This window comes from Chelmon rostratus, chromosome 12 (genome assembly GCF_017976325.1).
Source record: "Chelmon rostratus isolate fCheRos1 chromosome 12, fCheRos1.pri, whole genome shotgun sequence".
Lineage (NCBI taxonomy): Eukaryota > Metazoa > Chordata > Actinopteri > Chaetodontiformes > Chaetodontidae > Chelmon > Chelmon rostratus.
The window spans coordinates 5,933,738-5,954,555 of NC_055669.1; positions in this window are offsets into that span (position 1 = coordinate 5,933,738).

Consider the following 20,818-nt stretch of genomic DNA (forward strand, 5'->3'; position numbering starts at 1 on the left):
CACACATTACCATCAGCAGACACACACAGAAGTATATAATATCAAAGTCCTGTTTTTAGTTGGAAGGGTTTGGGAATGATGTTTGGGGGAAAAAATGGCTGGAATAAAAGAAGCCTTCTGTATTTTTAAAAAAAGATCATTTGAAGATCCATTGGAGTTTTATTTCACTGTACAGGAATAAAAAATTTAAGTAATAATGGACTACTCAAGACTAGATGGTCAAGATTTAGGTGGTGTAATTTTTCTGCAGAGTACCCTAAAAAAGATATCAAGGAAAGATCTTTTTTTAGTTTTATCGAATGGGGAGATTTCCTTCACTGCAAACAAGCAGAACGATGGAACTGCTCTTTAGTTGCAACACTGTCCAACCTTTTAACCTCCTGCTTCCTCTCATTCGGAGTAACGTCATGCTCAGACCATAGTCTAGAAATGTTTTGTTTTACCCCTAAATGTCTCAAAAGAAAGCTTTCTCCATTGTTCCATCATATTGCTATGCTGCAAAACGGTCCCAAAGTGGCAACCCCGAAGGGCAGGTTCGTTCTAGCTATAACGGATGAGGGAAGTCTCTGGAAAGGAAGGATGGTCAAGGCTGAAGTGACAACCTCCAGAACCCGCAGCATTTACCCCCTTCCCTTTACTGCAGCAGCAGCAGCAACCAAGGTGGTGGTGTGCTTTGTGTTTGTAAAACTATGTATTCTGTGACGTCTGTATTGTTGTAAGAAATGCTGAAAAAAAAGAAAAAATAAAACTTCTCAAATACCGCGAGTGGTCTCGTTCACGCAACCTGGGTGCTAAAGTGAGACGCAGAAAAGAACAATATTGAAAGAAAAAGGTGGGGAAGGTGGTCTTGATGCTTATTATTTTGAAGTTCATTCTTAATAGATTGTGTGTGACGCTGTCAGAGGGACTTCTGTCATCTGAGGTCAATCATCTTCCTCCGCCCCACAGATGAAAGATTCTTCTGTTTTCAGAGATAAATGAAGAGGGTCTGGCATCCTCCATCACAGCACGACAGTTCTGGAGGGCACAAGTTGATCAGCTCTGATAAACGTTCACTGAAATCAGGGTGTGAGACTATGCTGTTGCACTCAGTGTCATACCTCTGACCTGTTGATTCAATGCTGCACCTTGACAATTTGCACAAGAGGATTTTAGGATGACACAGTTTTAATCTGAATCTGCAAAGTGATGAGTAACTAATGTCAGATGTAGTGAAGCAACAAGTACATTTCCCTCCAAATTGTAGTGCAATATAGGTACAAAGAACATTTTAACACTCAAGTCAGTATAAGTACCTCAAAATTGTACTGAAACCTGAGGTGGGCAGTTTATTTTGGCATCATTGGGCAAAAAAATCCATGATAACCTCTCACCATATTGTAATTTAATAAACTTCTGCACCACCTCTTGGTTCTACTGTCAGGCTTTAGAAAATCTAGCCTGAGACAGGAGACTGGCCAATCACAGGTCGCTTCAGAGAGGGGGCGTTCCTATTGGCTGTTCTACAAATGTCACAGTCTAGTTTTAATATCTGTAGAATATTTTTATTTTCGATTATGTTGTCTTCTCATACATGTCGCGCACATTGCCAGACAATTGTGTTAAATGCCATGTATTGTCTGCTGTATAGGAAATTGATGACAGCATACAGACACATTGCCCAGAGGGTGGGTGGTGGGTGTGGGCATCAAGAGGGCCTCGGATGCATGTTTTTGCCCCAAGGTCCCTTAACAGGTTAGTCCATCTATGCAGAAAAGTTTGGTGGTAAACCTCTCGTCATGTATAATGATGACGCCACAATAATAACAACAGCTTTTTTAATAGTAATGTGATTTCACAGTGTTTTCACATTTGCATCATATTTTTGTTCCCTTCCCAGCCCTGTAGAATGAATTCGGAGATACGTGTTCTTATCGCTGCTCAGGCAGGTTGGCTGAGACACGAGCTTGTGGAAGACGCCGCGATGTCAAAGCCTGTTTTCCATAAGCTTAAAAAAAAACCACATGTATGTGTGTTAGATCATTGTCAGAGGGAGCCATTAAGACAAGTGTTGTCAGATGCTAATAAAGTTTTATTGCAAGGGAGGAAACCACAGCGGGAGGTGAGTGTTGCTTAAAGCCCAGCTGTTTTGCGATCAGTTTCGGATGGCAAGGCGGCATGTTGGGCCCACCGATCCCAAAACCACAACGTCTCACATCACATTCCAGAGTGAGTGAATCCACCTCAAACCTGTACAGTGTGATTGTGACCATGATGTCAAACTTTGTAGCTAAACATGCTGGAATGATGTGATAATGTAAACCCGGCCCTGCAACATCAAACAGCTGTGCTCTGCAGCGTTCAGATTTTATGCTATAAATCCAAAGACTGGCTGGCAACAGGTGCAGGGACACGAGATAAATCCTGACACAGGCTCATTAATCATTGTATCCCACTGTGACATCAGTCCTGTAGGAGCAGGATCACAGTAATAACAGTATTCCTGTTAGCTGATGCTGGTTAGTCACTTATTAAGATGGTTTGTGGTGGACGGGGTTGCTCCCATGCCTCTGCTTGTGAAGCAGATCAAGAAGACAGCATTGCCACCTAGAGGACAACTCCACACAATCCCACTACTGGTGTCAGACCGCCGGTGTGTGTGTGTGTGTGTGTGCCTGCATGTGTCTTGTTAAACAGCGTTATAGAAACCAACCCCGCCAAACATCAGAGCTCATTTAGCAGCCACCAGTAACGTTAATTGGCAGGAATTACGACAATATGATCTCTCTCACCACTACTTTGCGCTTAGATCTGTGTCCAAGCCTTAAACAAGACCAAGGTGAGGCCTTATTAGACCCAGCCCTGTCCAGTAAGCGCTGCTGTAAGTGCTGTCAGATGCCAATAAAGCTCTGGTGAATGTAGTCAACCACAGCAGGAGATAAGGTTTGTAGGATATTCTGGAGCTGAGCTGAGTGGCCGCACAAGACTGCTGCAATGTTTATGCGTGTGTATGAATCAGTCATACCATGTAATTCATCTGTTGCTGAGGGCTGAACGTCTGCTCTCATGTGACTGTGAATCAGCTTGCTGGGTAGCTTAGCGTGTTGCTAGCTGGCAGCGTGCTTCAGAGGGCTGTGTTGAATGTGTGGGTGCAGGTGAAGAGGAGGGCGTTCCTGAGACTTCGAGGCCACTCAAACTCCCCCTAAAAGACCCTCTTTAAGGGAGAAAGAAATGTTTAAGGCCATCACGTACCTGCTCTTTGCTTGGTGGGATTTCAGGGCAGTTTAAAGGGCAGGTAGGTGGAGAATGGTGTCAGCTGTTGGAGGATTAGTAGTTTTATGGCTCTTCTCCCAAATTCAGGGCATGAAAACTAATTTGACAGACAAACTTATTCTTAGCACTCCAGGTGTTGCCTCACAGCCGCAGCAGGTAGGCCTGCTGATGGACCCATCCTATCACACACCTGAAAGTGTCACATGTGAAAAATTCTGCCTCTAGAGCGACTCCTAGTGGTAGAATAACAGAAGACAAAAGAAAAATTCAGCTCAGAGGAGCTTTAAACGAGTGAATTCAGCAACATTCTGACGCTGATACAGTCACGCTGCTGTCGTTTCAATAGAAGATAGAGTTTAACCATTCGAAAGCTGAGATTGTTCTTTATGCATTTTTAAACAGCTTTTGTGTTTGTGTGTGTGTGTGTGTGTACGCAGCTGTGAAGCCCTTGTTAGATCCATGGAAATGTCTTTTGGAGGTCAGAGTGTGTGTCCTACTGGACACAGTATGGTGTGGTCATTATTGGTATTTTAGAAACACACACACACATGCATACACACACACGCATGTACAGGCCAATCACTATGACAGCACTCTCTCTGCTCCGACTTCCTTCCTGCACCTCCCATAGACCCCCACACATGCGATGCATCCACAGTACACACGTATGGAGCCATAAACACACACTCACACAGTTTGACACTAGCTGCATATTGATTCAATCACTCACTTACTCTGGGCGGGTGAAGACAGTGATATTGGCCAGTTCAGCTAGACAGCGTGTGTGTGTGTTTAGCTCCAGGTCGGGTGCCAGAGGTACCAGGAAATCATTCCAAGAGGCGCCTGCAGACAGAGGCAGGAAATTGAACCAGTTGACAGAAGAACTCCCTCAAGGCTGCTTCAGAGTCATTAGGGCCATTTAGCTCATCAACTAGCTCCACCCAAACCACGAGCTGAGTTCCCAGGGTTTTCATGTCCTTTTCACATTCTGTTGCGTGAGCGAGTTGATCAAAACATTGTAGTTACTGTTTGCCACCACCAAATACAGTGGGTGCTGGGTCCCATTATCAAAACCAAACAAAATACCTTCAGTGAACCAGTGGTACACACTTTGAGGTGCTCTATGCATCTACCTCACAACACTTCAGAGGGAATTACTGTACTTTTTGCATTTTTTTGACAGCTACTCTGCAGGTTAAGACTTGCAAAACTGTGAGTTGCATTCAAGTTTCTCACACATGACACATTTATTGATGAAATACTGCACAGTATATCGAGTACATTTAGAATTTAGCTTCACCTCAAACAGCTACAACGTTAATGTGATGCTTCCAGCGTGGCTGCCGAAGCGTTCTGCAGTGACATGACAAGTCAAGACTCCGCAAAGCTCTCATCAAAGCAAAAGGTCTAAAATATAAAACATACTGTATTTTGATCTGTTCACACTTTTTTTTGTTCACCACATAATTCTTTGTGTTCTTCTATAGTTTTGATAATCTTCAGTATTAATCTACAATGTAGAAATAATCAAAAAAAAGAAAAAACACTGAATGAGAGGGTCTGTCCAAACTGGCAACTAGGACAACATGTAGTATATAATATGACATTCTGAAAAGGACTCATTCTAAAAAATGTTTTATTTCTAACAATAAAGGTAAATTTAAAGTAAACACAGATTGTACTTCTGTACTTTTACTTTAGTAACAGTTTTGACAACTGACTTTTATTGCAGGTCAGTGCTGAAAACCAATACGTCTGACATGTTTCACATCATATCAGTTTTTACAAGCAAAGATAAGCAACATTTGTCACTTGATTTGTTTACTTTTTAGAGATTGTTTTATTTACTTATTTGTAATCTCAGTAATGTCTTGCAAGCACCTCACTGTGTTCACAGCTGACTGAAGCCTGTCCTCCTGCAGTGACACGAGCTGTCCACCAGGTGGCAGTGCTTGATAACAGACACCATCCCAGTTTTTTACCATTCATGTTGAACAGACATGTGCTGGATTACCAAAAGAACAATTCAAGATTAGCCCAGTTGGTAATTTGCTGGAAATCTGTAAAAGGTGCAGCATTAAGGTGAAGCACTCACTGAAAAGCTGGTTAACAAATGTTAGGACACATATGAACAATAAGCAATAGATTTCACCTCACTGAACACAGTCATCAAAGCAGACGTGGACACACAGAAGCTATATCACAATGACACATTGTCAGAACATGACAGACAGACAGAAATTACACAGCGGATGGATATAAATATACACTAAAGATTGCTTTGATTAAAGCAAGAATCCAATACGTGGAGAGGACAGAGAGAAAAGATGAAGAGCGAGGTCATCTCATCTGTTTCATCTCCGCCTTCTGTCCCCTTCACCACTCCTCCTTTCATCTTGGCAAGCCCCCCAGGGGAGAACACTGGCCCTCTGTGTGTGTGTGTGTGTGCGCGCGTGTGTGTGTTTTTTTTGGGGGGGGTCTTGTGGTCTTGCCACAGGATCCCCGTATCTTGAAAGGGGGAGATGACAACATGAGATAATGGTGAAAAGAACTAACAGGGTTGTGTGGAACATGAGTATGTGTGTGTGTGTGTGTGTGTGTGTGGTGTGTTGTGGGGCTCATTCCTTCCCCCAGAAAACCTGTGCTAGTCTACCTGCTAATCTTTACCCGCTCACTTTCAGAGCATATGCTGTTACTATTCTGCTAACCACCCTCACCACTGCACCCCTGCGACCTGCTGTTGATCCACTTTATGCTTCTGTCAAGAAAACAGTTCATTTTGGGACTCAGACTTGTCTGATAGTGGTAGAAACAACCTTCACCATGATGGACTTTGCCCATCTTCAGGGGAAACAATGAGCAGAGTTTGTAAAACCTGTTGAGTTGAGTTTTTGCTCTGGATGGTGAGCACACTTGAACTTTTTAAAACGTTTTCATGTTTTATTTCATGAGTACGTTTTTAGCTGGGAACACAGAATGAATGAAATGGACTGCATATCTAACACCAGCGTGTGAGCCAAAGCTGCAACACCTATGAACCCAGTAAAAATAAAATAATCAGATTAGCATGCAGAGGCTAACGCAGTACATTATCATGTCGCCAGCCTGTCAAAAATAAGCCGCAGCTCTTCACGTGCACAGGTGTAACACGACACAGCTGCCGATGGTTCCCTCCATTGTCGTGACTGACATGATTTCTTGATACACACGTTTGATGTGGTGCATGCAAAGCAAAACTCACATCCTGCTCCTGTGTTCAACAGAACAAGCAAGGCATGACCTGCGTTCACGGGCTGCTCCTGAGCCACTTACCACATCTTAATCCTACCCGTGTGGTTTGAAGACCAGACAAACTGTTGACCTATTAGGAGGGGCGACAGATAAGAACACATGGCGTTATGTTGGTCAGTCAGATCCAAAGCTCCACGATGGAGTCACTGTTGTTCATTTTGGAGGTTGTCACACAGACTTTTTCTCAGTAGTTGCAGCAGGAATGACCAAAGAGTTCACAAAGACTAGACTGTAATACAGCAGCCAAGCTGTCATACATCAGCGTTACTGCTTATTTTTCATTTCATGACATCCTAAAATGAAGATAATGATGAAACAACCTGCTTAAAACCAAAACTTTCAAACCCACTGACTCATAAAGTTTGCTGGACTACAACCAAAAACATGGGGCGCTGTGTAAAACAGAATGTGATGATTTGTAAAACACTGAAACCCCGTATCTAACTGAAAATAGCACAAAGACAAAATACCAAACTGAGAAATGTCTTTGTTTTTGAAAATGACATCCTCAAAAGTTTGGACAGCGGCAACAAAAGACTGGAAAAGTTGTGAAATGCTGAAAGAAAACAGCTGGTGGAAGATCTCACAGTTAATTAGGTTCACTGGCAACAGGTGAGTCACATGATCGGGTATAAAAGAGTGTTTCTGAAGAAAAGATGGGGAGGGCTTCACCATTCTGTGACACACTGCGCTGGAAAATAGTGCAACAATTTAAGAATAAGTGCAAAGAATGTGTGGATTTCACTGTCTACAGTCGATAATGTCATTAAAAGGTTCAGAGAATCTGAGGAAATCTCTGTACACAAGGGACAAGGCTGAAATTGCATCAGTGCACATGGCACATGGGTAACCAGCACATTTGTGAAAGCTCCATTAATTAATGCTGAAGCATATATTCAGGTTCTGGAGCAACATATGCTGCCAGGTGGACAATGTCTTTTTCAGCAAAGGCCTCGCTTATTTCACCAAGACGATGCCAAACTACTTTCTCCACATACAGCAGGGCTCCTTAGTACAAGAGTCCAGCTGCTAAACTGACCTGCCTGCAGCTCGACTCGTCACCCATTGAGAATGTTTGGTAAAATACAGCAAAGGAGACCCCAAACTGTTGAGAAACTGAACTCGTACGTGACAGCAGCTGGTCTCCTCAGCTCTCAAACACTTACAGAGTGTTGTTCAAAGACGAGGTGATGCAGCAGAGAGCTGAACATGAACCTGACACAACTTTATTCAAACATGTTGCTGCTAACAAATTCTAAATGAGAACATTTTTTAAAAAACAAAGACAATTCTCAGATTCAGCATTTGATGAGTCGTCTTTGTGCTATTTTCAATTAAATATGTGGTTTCAGTCCATCACATTCTGCTTCCTTGTAAATCTGAAAGTGTCCCAGCTTTTTTGGAAACACAGTTGTAGACAGTAATATTTTAATAACATTCTGGCTCCGCATGAACCTTTTTTCTGGCTGAACTTTATCCTAAATTCTCTATATTTGGAAATGTAAACAATTGTCACCTTAAAGTTGACTGGAAGCGTTACACAGCAGGCGTGTTTGTAGGCCCAACTAATCTTTCCGAAGCCCGACTGTAAGGTAATGATAGGTTTTGTTTGCGTGGCGCTTTGTGTAATCCACAAAGAGCTCAAGTAAAGATCAACAAAAGGTGATAGACAACACACACACACACACACACACACACACACACACACACACACACTTCTGCTCCCAGCGAGCAAGAGCCGCTTCTCAAAATACGAGAGTAAGATCAATTCAGTCATGATTGAAGTGAATTTGATGTAACTGAAAGCTCCGTCTGCAGGTTTGTCTCTTTCACAGGACGCTGGTATAAGCAGAAAATAAATCACTAATCAATAATTCTTGTTGTCAAATACAAGACAAGTCCGAGCACTTTCGAGATCATGAGTCGGAGTCGTGACGCAGCTGAACTGACCATTCAAAATTTTTCACACTGTTGTCTGACTGTGATTACAACTCTGAGGTAAAATAAAACTCATCCAGACACAAAATATTTTACAAGCTGTGTAGGAAACGACACCTTTCCACATACTTGTTCATAAACCTACATGCTTGAAATAAGAATGCCTGGTTTCCTCATGACATATTTCAAAGAGGATGACAACACCCTCGAGACATGGTTCAAGATGTCCATGAAATGCACAGAAATAAATACGCCTGTTAATGACTGTGTGTGATATGAAAGAACTGTCTGTGTCTCTGGGGTCGGACAGGTGATTGACAGCAGACAGTGACACTGGGCAGAGACAATTCTGAGATAACCAAAAAAACATCCTCAGACTGGACGAGACCTGACTGCAGGACCACAGACTTCAAAAACTGGAAAAAATTCTTAGACAAACTCAAATCCGTGACTGGATATTCATCCTGTGAAGAAAGAGGATCTTGTTAACTTTGGTCCAGGATATCCTTCAGCAGACAGTTGGTGTCTGAACACTCAGATCAACTCATGATAGACAGCCGTTTAAACATGGAGCCCCTTCCTAACTCAGTCGATTATCCCTTTGCTATCTGATGGTAACACTTACAACTGACAGCCGCTAACCCACGCCACAATCCTTTAATTAAAACGACAGTTTGTCAAAGGAGTTCTGCTATTGGAGGCTGTTGTTGCTGTTGAGATTCTGACAAGCAAATGTGTAAACGTTGCGTTCATACTCGAGCAAACAGTGAAACAATGCTTGGTTAGTGGAGGTTTAGCCCAGACAGGGGCTGTAGTCCTGCTGTTTTAACGTTTGCACACATGCACGTGCACACGCCCGCCAACACACAGAGGCCCGCTGATTGTTTAAGGGGATCATATCGGCCTTCATAGTGGATCCTATACTTCACAATAGTAAAATCAGTATTTCGCATAAGTAGCAAGCAAAGTAAAAAGCTGAGGCAGCTGGGTGTTATCTTGGGATCAAAACGTGATGTGTGTCCCATTTTTTGAACATTGACAGTGGTGTGTTGGCCAGGCAAAAATCTCTATCTCCAAAAATCTTTTTGCTGTCAGTTTTTGGAACAAATTAATTGTGGCAGCTTTATTTACGGCGTCCGTTTTTCGGATCACCTGACAGGTGGTCGTGAATGCAACCTGTGTTATGGGGGATCCTGCACGAACAGCTCATCATTGGATTTAAGCTCACCTGCTGCATTCAATGACAGCTAGAGCTGACCAAAAAAAAACAAACGACGCTCATTAGAGAGACAACAGCAAAACCTCAATGAAAGAAATGGAAAATAAGCACAAGGTAGCACACTTTCTCTGTATGTGTGTGTGTGCGCTAGGGAGGTGTTGTTCCCAGAGAGGGGGGTGAAATGACGGATGTATTAGAAGGTCAGAGGAGAGCTGTCTGTCTCTATGCGTTGTGTGGCTGAATAGATGAGAGCCAGTGTGGCCTCAGGCTCTACCTGACAGGCTGGCTCGCTGCCTACCTGCACATCATTCTTTGGCTGCTGTACTCACCTGTTCAAATACATCCCTGAACAGAGGGGAGGGGGGGGGGGGGGGTGGAGGTGCCGGCTGGTTTTGAAAGTTACAGATCGCCTTGAACTGCGCTGATCAAACTTGTTCCACACGCTCGCCTTCATTTGAATGCTTGGTCTGTCCTCACAAGCCTGGGATTTCTCATCAAGTTTCATGCGTATTTTCCTATTTTATGGCCTGTTTTTATTGATCTAGTGCAACAATTGTACTCAGTTCATACTGTTCAACTATTTTAAGTTGATTTAAAACTAGAAAGGAATAAAAGGAGGATAAACTGACAGTAAATGGACAAGATGAGCAACACAATGCATGCTGCATGAGATAAAAACACTACGCAGTGTTTGCCGTGTTCACTTGCACTTGTTTTGTTCGCATTATGATTCATGTAAAACCTGACTAAAAGACAGAGGATAAGCCAAATGCAGCCGTTTCAGCAGAGGAGAGTGAATATAGCAAGTGAGTAAAAAATAAACTGATTCTACTAACAAGTGTTGTATGTGTAGCCACAGCCTGATGCAGCTCATTCCTGTTCTGTTCTGAATTAATCCCACATACAGTACACAGTCCTGCTGCCTTAAACACTCCAGTGTATGCTAGAGCACCATGTGTGTGTGTATGTATTAATCCGAGGATGAAAATAGTCCCCAGCAAATTCCCTATTATGTCTGAGTAATGTTTGCTAAAAACTACAGTGATCAGCTGTCTTAGGAGGTGGATCTTTATTTTGTGACCTGTCTTGCATTGCTTCAATTAGAAGAGGCCCACAAAGTGTGATTGACAGGCGATCTCTGGGGAGTGAAGGGTATGAAGACTAAATGAGAAGAGAAGAAAGAAATGAGCCTGAAACACACCTTGGACAGTGAGCGTACCTTTTTTGCCCTCAGCTGCAAGCAGCAAGGGACTGCATGGAAAGCAAAATAGCATTCAGGCTAACGCTGATATCTGTAGTGACTCACGTCCGATGGTGCACAGCACTGAAAATATTGTAGAAACTATTCCTGACATGATACAGGCTGCATTAACACAGCTGTTTTCCTTCAGAATGAAAACGTTGGCAGACTTTTCTCTGGAAAAAACATGCCAATGTCAATAGTTGTTTTGTAGTTGTTGTCTTTGCAAATATTACTCAGAATTTGTTTTGGCTGTGAGATGCAGATTGAGCTGTTGGTTTCAGTCAAGCTTCAGACAGCACACAGTATTGTTGGCCTTGTCCTGTGCCTTGATCCTCGTCAAAACACGAAGAATGGCATCAGCGACATTCATAAAAACAAAGAGGAAACACCAACAGGTGCCCTTCTCATGGCTTCTCCAGATTTAGAATACATTATCGTACTTGTTACCCTCCGAACATGGCGCGAAAGCACCAAAACACATTCTCCCGTCCTCCTGCACTCTCTCCTGCTCTCCTTTCCATCTGCCCTCAGCCCTCTCCCTCCCAGGTTTTCTGCCCCTGCGTAGAGGCAGAGGGATTTTGATGTTCTCCCAGACAATGGACAATTTGGGTGATTTCCTGTGCGCCAGTGTCATATGATTTTGTCCCGAGGCAGTGCTGTTCCAGAGCCTTTTGTCTGGCTGGCCTGAGCCATGGAAGTCAGACTTCCCTCTTTCTCCCCTTCCCTTTTCATGTGGCCTGTGTGAATGAGCCGGGTCCGCATCTATTGTGGCGTGATTTAGTGATTTATCCATTGGATCCAATGACTGAGGGTTTGACGTGCAGTGTTAACTGTGTATTTGATACTACCAGCCAGGTCTTTCACAGGGATAGTCTCCCCACATAGGAAAGACTTGCGCATTGTGGGAAACAATAGCTTTTGTTGTGCTGGATAATAGAGGTTCTAGAAAGGGGTATTCATGTTCCTGTGATGATTAGATGGTTTTAATGTTTAAGTTGCCTTAAAAATGATGGTAATCCTCTCTTTGATTTCAGCGATGTTCTCACTGTCAGTTTTTTTCTCCTCAAAGTTCAGATTAAATGAGCTGTTGAATGTCGTTTTGGAGGAAGATGCCTGTGTGCAACTGACACGTCAAGGAGCTAAGTAGACCTGACGTGGTGCAATCAACGCCAGGAAGTGTGTGTAAATGTGTGCGTGAAACGCCAGGTGATAAACTGGATTGACTTGGATGGTTGAAATGATCTTAATTAGGAAATGTCAGCTTTACTGAAGGGATTCTCTCTGCCCCAACCCGTTCATGACCTGAGGTTAGAAAAGAAGCATCAGTATGTTATGAATGTGAGATGTGGGCCTCAAATTCCTACTTCTGCTGTCCATTCAGATAGGACTGCATGCAAAGGAGTGAGGCAAACGAGGTGAGATGGTGCAGCCTTTTTATAAATGTCGATTGATGCCTAAAACGAAGAATTCGTCCCCAAGACTTCACTTAGCTGTGGGAAAAATATCAACCACTGACTGATGTGTGTTGGGAAACACGCAAGGGCCTTGAATCTAATGGAATTAAGGTGCATGTGGTCCTTTCTGACCAGACAGCCTCAGGAACTAAGGAGCTTCAGGAACTTAACGCAGGTAGTAAAGGGCAAACTAAAGGATTCAGTATGCTTGCAACGAACTGCGTCATACTATGTGACATTTGGCCAGGGGTAAAAGTGTTTGAACCTGTTTTAATGGCCACGCTCAAAAGGTGGGACTGAAAAAAGAGAGGCTGAGACTTACTTTCACACGTCTGCGTACTTGCCCAACCGCTGTGCAAAGTAGGAATTATTAAGACCAAAAACAGCCCTGCATCAAAGAAAGGCGGGGCATGTTGTTGTGAAAGTCTAGTTTGAGTAATAGATTTATGAGTTTGAAGGTTTATTAAACACCAAAACAGTTGTTATGAAGCAGCAATTATCTTTTGCCCCAACAATCACGTGGTACGCCATTTACGTTCGAAAGTGATCTACCACGATTGGTGTTCTTGTAGGTGTTTGGCCAACACCTGAAAGTTGAGCCAGGTTCACTGTATTTGCTAAATGACCCTGCATTTCTTTTGCAGGAGCCGTCTGCGTTGGCACCCCTGCTGTGTCAGTGCAGTGGTCTCCTTCAGATGAATGAGGGGGCTGTGTTTTTTCATGCAGAGATAATGGCGGCCTGAGCAGGGCCTTAGAGAGTCTGACAGCTGCTTGGTTTTGAACATACTTGAAAGCAGCATTATGGTATCTTTGTGTTTTCACCACATCTCTTGAACCATGAAGATTAGAAATCAGAAGAGTATCAGATGAATGGCGACAGTTTTTGTATGGATCTAACTTTTTGCATGCGACAAGAGAACAGCACGGAGGCATGTTAGAGGGAAGAAACCAGGGACCAGGGAGCAAAGCCTGAAAAATGTTTGCTGGCTTCCTGCACAGGGTCCTGCTGTGGATCAGGGCCAGCGGCAGCCCTGATGGACAGGTTGAACCAGCCTGTCAGTCCTCTCTGTGCAGTACGTTGTAACAGAAAGTCAACAAAGAAAAGAGAGGAGGATTTTTGCTGGACATGTCATCAAGGATGTGGGACAGAGCAGAACTTTTATTTAATTTTCTGCCTGAACCTGAAGTGAAAAATGAACAAAAACAGACAGTTAATCCTTTCCAGCAGTCATTCCTATTAGAACTGGCCTGAACATTTCCTCTGTGTGTCTGCCGCTCCGTCTGTCGCCTCCTGTGACCTCCAGCAAAGACAGACCTGTTGGCTTTGATCACACACTTGTTCCTCCACAATGTGCACCACACACACATACGCACATTCAAACACACACACACACACACACACACACAAGGGGCCTCCATAATGCTTGTCCTTCTTCAAGATCAGCTCCATCAGGTTGTGTTCGTAACAAAAGCCGTGTGTGTGTGTGTGTGTGTATGTGTGTGTAATTGGATCCTCTTATAGAGGATAGATGTGAGTGAAATGTTATGATCAAACCTGCTGATACTGAAAACCAAGAGGGGGCATGACATATGAGAGAGGAGAGAGAGAGAGGACCTGTGTGTGTGTGCTTTGAGAGAGAGAGTCTATGAAATAAAGCAGATCTTATCAGAGGAGAGATTTAGAAGAATTTGCTTCTGTCTTTAAGGGAGACAGTTTTCAGTTTTCTGTTTAATAGCTGTTAGGCGAATACTCCATTAGCAGCCACATCACTGAACAGTCCTCTGTGCAGCTACTGATAGCTGCTGCTGCCTTCACCAGCGCGACAGTGACGATGCTAACTGACAGACCCGAGTTCCAGCAGTGAGGTAAACGGTTTTTATTTTGGTCAAAATGGAGGAAAAGCTAACAGGAGAACAGGACTTGAATCACATTACAATGTTAAAATAAAAGTAAGGGCCCAGACAAAAAAAAAACAAAAAACAAGCAAAACAAACAAAACAAAAAACTGCGGGCAGTGAAGATGTAGCCTAATTAAGCTAACCAAGCTAACAGGGAGATCAAGTCAGTTTCAGTGCATAGGTTTTCTGTTTTTTGTATTAAAAGCAAGTGAAGAGAGAAAACTAGCAGGCAGACAAAGAAAACCATACAACAGAAATGATAGAGGTTGGTTATTGAGGATTTAATTTAATGTGTTTTTAAAGCTAAGGCAGAAACTTAACAGCTTCTGTTAAGCTAAGTTTTAAGCTCAGCTGCTAATGGTTGTCAGTTAGCAGAGCTAGCATGGTCATTGTTTAGCCTTCCTATCACACACGGCTAGTGTGTATTGTACCCTCACATAGCAAAACATTAGCTTGTGGTTGACCACAATTAGGTGTGTGTGGTCAGGCTGGAACATTTGCAGTAACAGCAGGGTTTTGTGGTGAGGGTCGAAAAACTGAACTTTACTGAAAGCAGGGGTGATGTTTTACCACCTTGTTTTGTTATATTACAACCTGTTCTCATTTCAAAAACATGAAGCTAATAGCAACAGCCTGCAGTTACAGAGATAGCCCTCAATCCTGATTGAATGTTTGAGGGAGGCAAGGTGTTGCAGACACTTACAATTCTTTCATAGTGACAATTATTACTGTCTTCCAGTCAGGGTGGGAAATCAGCACCAGTCACCGTCCAAATGCTAGTAAAATATAAAAGTGGTTGGTAGATTTCTAACACAATGTGATGATTTACTATTGAGTGGCTATTCACATTTTAAAAAGCTAGTTCCCGCCCTGCCTCCAATGCTCAGGCCACAGCTGCCAACTGTAACATAGTCCTCATGATTTACACAGTGAAGCAGCGTTCATCTTTGCACAATCATCAATGTTATTCTCATATCAGAGAGCCAGAAATCAGACTTTCTGCCACGCTGTCTGAAACGTTCAAGCTGCTAGCAGGATACTCCTGATAGTCAGTGGAGAAGATCATTCAAGTGTGCAGCGGTGTACCATAACTGAATTATGTAAGATGTGCCTGGACTGAAGCCACGGATCGCCTCTGTCGTACGAAAACCTGATATTTTCAAAGAGTCAGCCACTGTGATTTCAAGATTATCAATCGATTCATGGGCATCTGGGTTGTGAAACTTGTTCGCATATTCTGAGCTGTGCAAACTTTAGCTCAAGATGAAAGCAGCGTTATGATTTAACTGAAGTTCACATAGGAGCAAAATATGTTTTCTGATATAATCTGCTGTTTTTAAGAGGTCTTTCCTGGAGCTTTCCACAGGCACCAACAGTGTGTGTGATTTGACTTTTCTTTCCAAGATCCTGGCCTAACAACAGATGACATATGAGACAAAACTATAGATTACACACTGCAGAATAGGCCACATGAAAATCAAACAAATCACTGCTTTGTTTTGTTTTTCTATATTACAGAAATAAACCTGATCGTGAACCCAGGAAGTGAATGACGTTGTTGAGACATTTGGAAACACTGAAGAGAAAGTTCAGCTCTTGGTGAGTTGAGTTCACAAACTCTTAAGTTAACTTCTGACATCCCGAGTTGATTATTTTGCACCATTTGCGTATGATCTAATCTCTGTATTGTGCATTCCTACGTTCAAACCGTACTTGTAATCCTACTGGTATTATTTTTTTCTGCTATTTTCTGTCTCATGCATTGTTCTTGAATGTCAGTCGAACCATGCATGGACTGCAAGGCATTCTGCGTCTTCCATCTGAATGAGACCTGAGTGGGCCACAGTAGTAAACTACTGTCTTTATCATGCACTTAACAAAACAGACATCCCCAACATTTCTCTTGTTGATATGCACGGTCTTGCACAACTTCAACGCGGCAGTTGTGAAATAGAGAGAGTAATTAAAGGGTCAGGTTTTACTACCCATTCACGCTCATTTATGAGGCCGATCTTATCAAACTGGCACAAATACAGGTCAGACATCAGGATGTGTGCTCTCATGTTTTTATGGCACTGTGCTTTTATGACTGGTATGCCATTGTGTTTCTCTGGCTTTAAATATGCCCTCAGGTAGCACGCAGTGAATTTGATCAAACGTTTAGATGTGTTTTGTGTCTTCTGCTGTTTCGACTAACTAAAGGTTTTCTGCTGTCAGCCGTGTTTTGGTTGATTTTCCCATTCACCTTCCACATCAAGTGATGACAGGATAGATCCCAAAGTCACCCGCACTTAGTAGTCGATTCACTGCAGTGCACCACGCAAACACTTTAACATCCTGTGCTGATTGATATAAGGCCACTTCTCCTTGCCAATGGCATCAGTTACTCCATATTTTTCTTCTTGTCCATAAACATTTGCTTCATTTGATTACTTCATTCCATTTCACTTTCAAACTCATCCACCATGCCACTGGTGAGAAACACTCAGTTAACAATTTGCCATTCAAAGCTGGGGACTGTTGCACAGATGCTGTCAGTTGCTACCAAACAAACAAGTCTTTCATCATAATTTGGTCACTAAGTGCAGATAGGAATCTGAACTGGTCTGATAGAGGCACAAACTGCATGCAGCAATATCGTTATGTAATACTTGGAAACTTGCCTACCTTGCATAGGCACTATGTGTGTTCTCATATTTCTAACTATTGCGCAATTGCACCTGGAAACAGGCCTGTGTGCACCCGCAGCTGATAGGGGGGTTCATTTTACCTGTGATTTGGTAGAAATTACAGTTTACTCTGTTTTATGACTTGAGCTACTTTTATGCTGCATCAGTGATGGTAAAATAAATTTGTGTTTGTGGATTATACATAAGCACAATAGATGTTGATTTACAAAGGGAAGAGAGGGCTCCTCATGTACAGGAACGATCCCAGGCGTTCCTGGCATTAACCACCTGAGGGCAGTATATTTCAGTGTTACCTGAGTGGCTGTGATCCCAATCACCAGAGAAAGGTTTGCGGGCAAGTCTGCTGGTAGGACAGTTACCAAAGGCAGCAAAGGGTCAGATGACAATAAAATAAAATTAGCATCTTTACATGTTTCTGTGAGTGATGGCAGTAGGGAGATTAGTGATTTTAGAGGTATTGTGTGTGACTTTGAGGAGTTTTTCTGTTGGTGACAGTGAGCATGGTGACATGGAGCAGGAGAGGAGGAGGATGCTCTTGAGCAGGAGCAGCAGAAAGTGGGGTGTGACTGAGAGTGTCCTGAGTTTTTGGATGGTGGAGAGCCTCTGTTGGCAGCTTTTATGGATATTGGTAGTGTGATGATCAAAGCTGAGTGGTGGTGGGAACTGAGTTTATTATTTCCTTGTTTATTGTTCTCTTTATTTTATATCCCCTACCACACATATGTATGTGTATGTGTACACAGACAATTTCCAGGTTGTTCAGGTATGTTATTAATGTGTTTGCATACGTGTGTGTCTGTGCACGTTCTCCCCTCTGTCCGGACACTCGTCTGAGTCTTTGTTTGTATATGGCATGACATGTGATAACCTATCACAATCCTACAAGAGAGGCTGGTCAGATGTCTGAGTAAGTCTACAATCTTGTGTGCTTGTGCGTGTGTGTGTGTGTGTGTTTGTGTGCGCGTGCACCATGGAATAAACTGAGGTTAATTCTTCACGTCTCCCCTCCCTTATCAGTCAATTATGTTTATGAGTTGTCTGTATGGACATAATGACTGTGCGGACTCAGTACACATACACACACAACACACACACAACACACACACACACACACTCAGACACACACACACACACATTCTTTGAAAAGCGGTAGAGGAACCATGAAGGGAGGTTTATGAGGTATATGCTGTTTTATAGAAGTTCATCAGTTATCAGCAGTTGATTAATCTCTCTGATGAAACACAGAGAACATAAAAGATGAAACCTTGGAGCATTGGGGGGGGGGGGTCGACAGGACATGAATCACTGGGACACTTGAAAGCTTTGACTAAAACAACGCATGACATGCAGATGCATATCAAAGCGTAAGACAAACAAATTGGCTGTTGAACTTATCATCAGTGTTTATGCTGTTTGATGTGGAGAGCTATGCCAAGCATGCATGGACTGTATATATTTCTCACTCAAGCTTAAGACTTAAAAAAAAAAAAAAACAGTGGAAAAATTAATGCGGAAGCAAACCAGAAGAGACTGGATGGAGAGAGAATGAGGTCAAACGAGGAGGTTAGAATAAAAGGGAAACAGAATTCCAAATGTGGGGTTTCCTAGATATGTGATAGTGCTGCTGTGGTGCCACTGCTGCATAGCATCTAAATAGAAAATCTCCCAGAGCAAATGAGCGTCCCATCTGGGGCCTTTGAAGTTCCTCGGCAGCAAGACCTGACGCTTCCTCTTTGCATTACAGAGCCAGTTTGTGGTCGGTTTCTCAGGGGAGTTAACAATACGTGCCTTGATCCATGTGTGCCAATGTGTGTTTGTGTGTGTGTTTATCATAACCCTGCGAGCCCGACTACAGCGGGCGAGTGCCACACTGCTCCAAGCTGGAAAGTTATTGCACATCTCTTCCTGCACCCTTTTTTTACAATCACACATAGACTGTACACACATACAGCAATTATGCACTAGGACACATACACAAATGCATACACATAAGGTTCATACAGACACCAACTTGATATGAAGATACACATAATGACTTTGATGCTAATTTGCTCTTGTGTGTAATGTAGCTTAACGTCAGTGAAATACCTGATAAGAGGCTAAACTGAGCCCCACGCTGATAGGATTTCATTTACATTCTTGTTAAATTAAGTTGGTGATATCCACTATTCGGATTGCTCTTTTATCCTTAGACCTAACTGTTATTGCGTGTGCTGTAAATTATCCCCCTAAAGGTCATTTTTAGCAAACATTACTCAAACAGGAATAAATAGTCCATTTGTGAGGGACTATTTTCAGCAGCAAATTAAAACACATTTTGAGTATGTATGGCAGCTGGACAGTGTATCTGATATTGACTCAAAATGAACTACAGCAGCTGTGTTCACAGTTACAATGGAACATGTCGGTGTGGTCAATGATGTGTTTTTAATAGTTTTTAAACAACAGTGGAGCTCTATGGCAGAGAGGAGGAATAGGATGAATTTATTGCTGGTTTTGGTCTTTTCATGGGACTTGTTGCCAATAATTACCATTTGGTAATTTTGTATTTTTTAGAAATTTTAAAGCTCAGAGAAAGAAAAACTCAGCACCTCAGTACTAAGACTTCCATCAGGGACAGAAAAGCTCATAAATAAAGTAAATAAACTACTAAATAAAAAAAAACTCTCCACCCAATTTGACTTTCTGGAGTGCAAAAACCTTGTAGGGACTAGTAGTATTTCTAAGATTTGAGTCTTGTTTGTGTTGTTTGTCCTGACTTGCCATATTGAGTAGGCACCATGTGTTTGTATTAGTGTGAACATGCATGCTGACAACGTGCAGTTATCCACATGTAGCTCTGTGTCTGCTCAGAAACAGGACTTAATGTCCTTTGTTTGCTCTGCTCTCCACACTCTGCAGGTGTACCAGTAAACACTATCAAGCAGTCTGTAATCATTATTGGCCGGTAGCCAAAACTGATATCTACTTTATGATGTTATTGTTTACCTGATAGCATTCAAACTTCACCCAACACCTGTTAGCAGTGACAAACTGTGTATTTGAATTTTGAACCATAACTGTGCAGGAGATATTGTATGATAAAAGGGTTTGGCAATGCAGCCCACATTTCTTCAGTGCATTGTACTCTATATACAATGGCTTACTAGCTCAAGTCACCATTAACAGGAGGTGACATTATCACCAGGGGTGAAAAGCTAATGCAGCACTTGGAGGCTTTAATATCAATAATGGAACATCTGGTGGAAAATGGAAATGATTGTGTAAATAACTCCTCTTTGTTTTTCTTCCTCCAATGTGAACTTGTCTATCACTGAACACAGTATATTAGTTTTTGTGTTGGTCACAGGTTTGCAGCTGTTGCTCATTTGGATGACTGGCAGTGATTCATTGTCCTGCACACTGTCGGGACTGAACCTGAAGGGTCAGTGTTGATCCTGAGCTTGCATGATATCAGTCTGCTATAAATGATGTATGCAGTATATTTAATTTGATATACACGCTCAGAGATTAATGCACAAAAATTCAGACAGAATGACTTCGTGCCCCAAGTTTTAAATGAGAAACATGCCATCTATTTCTGGTTGCTCACAAAGACAGATATTGATCTAGTCTGACAGACTGGAGCATGCAAATGTTAAGCAACCCCAAATCTTTCTAGTATTTCTGTGTGTTTCTGTGTAGAGGATGGATTTGTATAAGGATGGAAAGGCCCTGAAATAGCCCAACACAACAAAACCTTAGTCAATAAAAAATCAAGTAAATTGTATTGTGCTAGATTATGTGCTATTGATCAGTTATCACCTGCATGACATGGAAGAGACATAGCGCC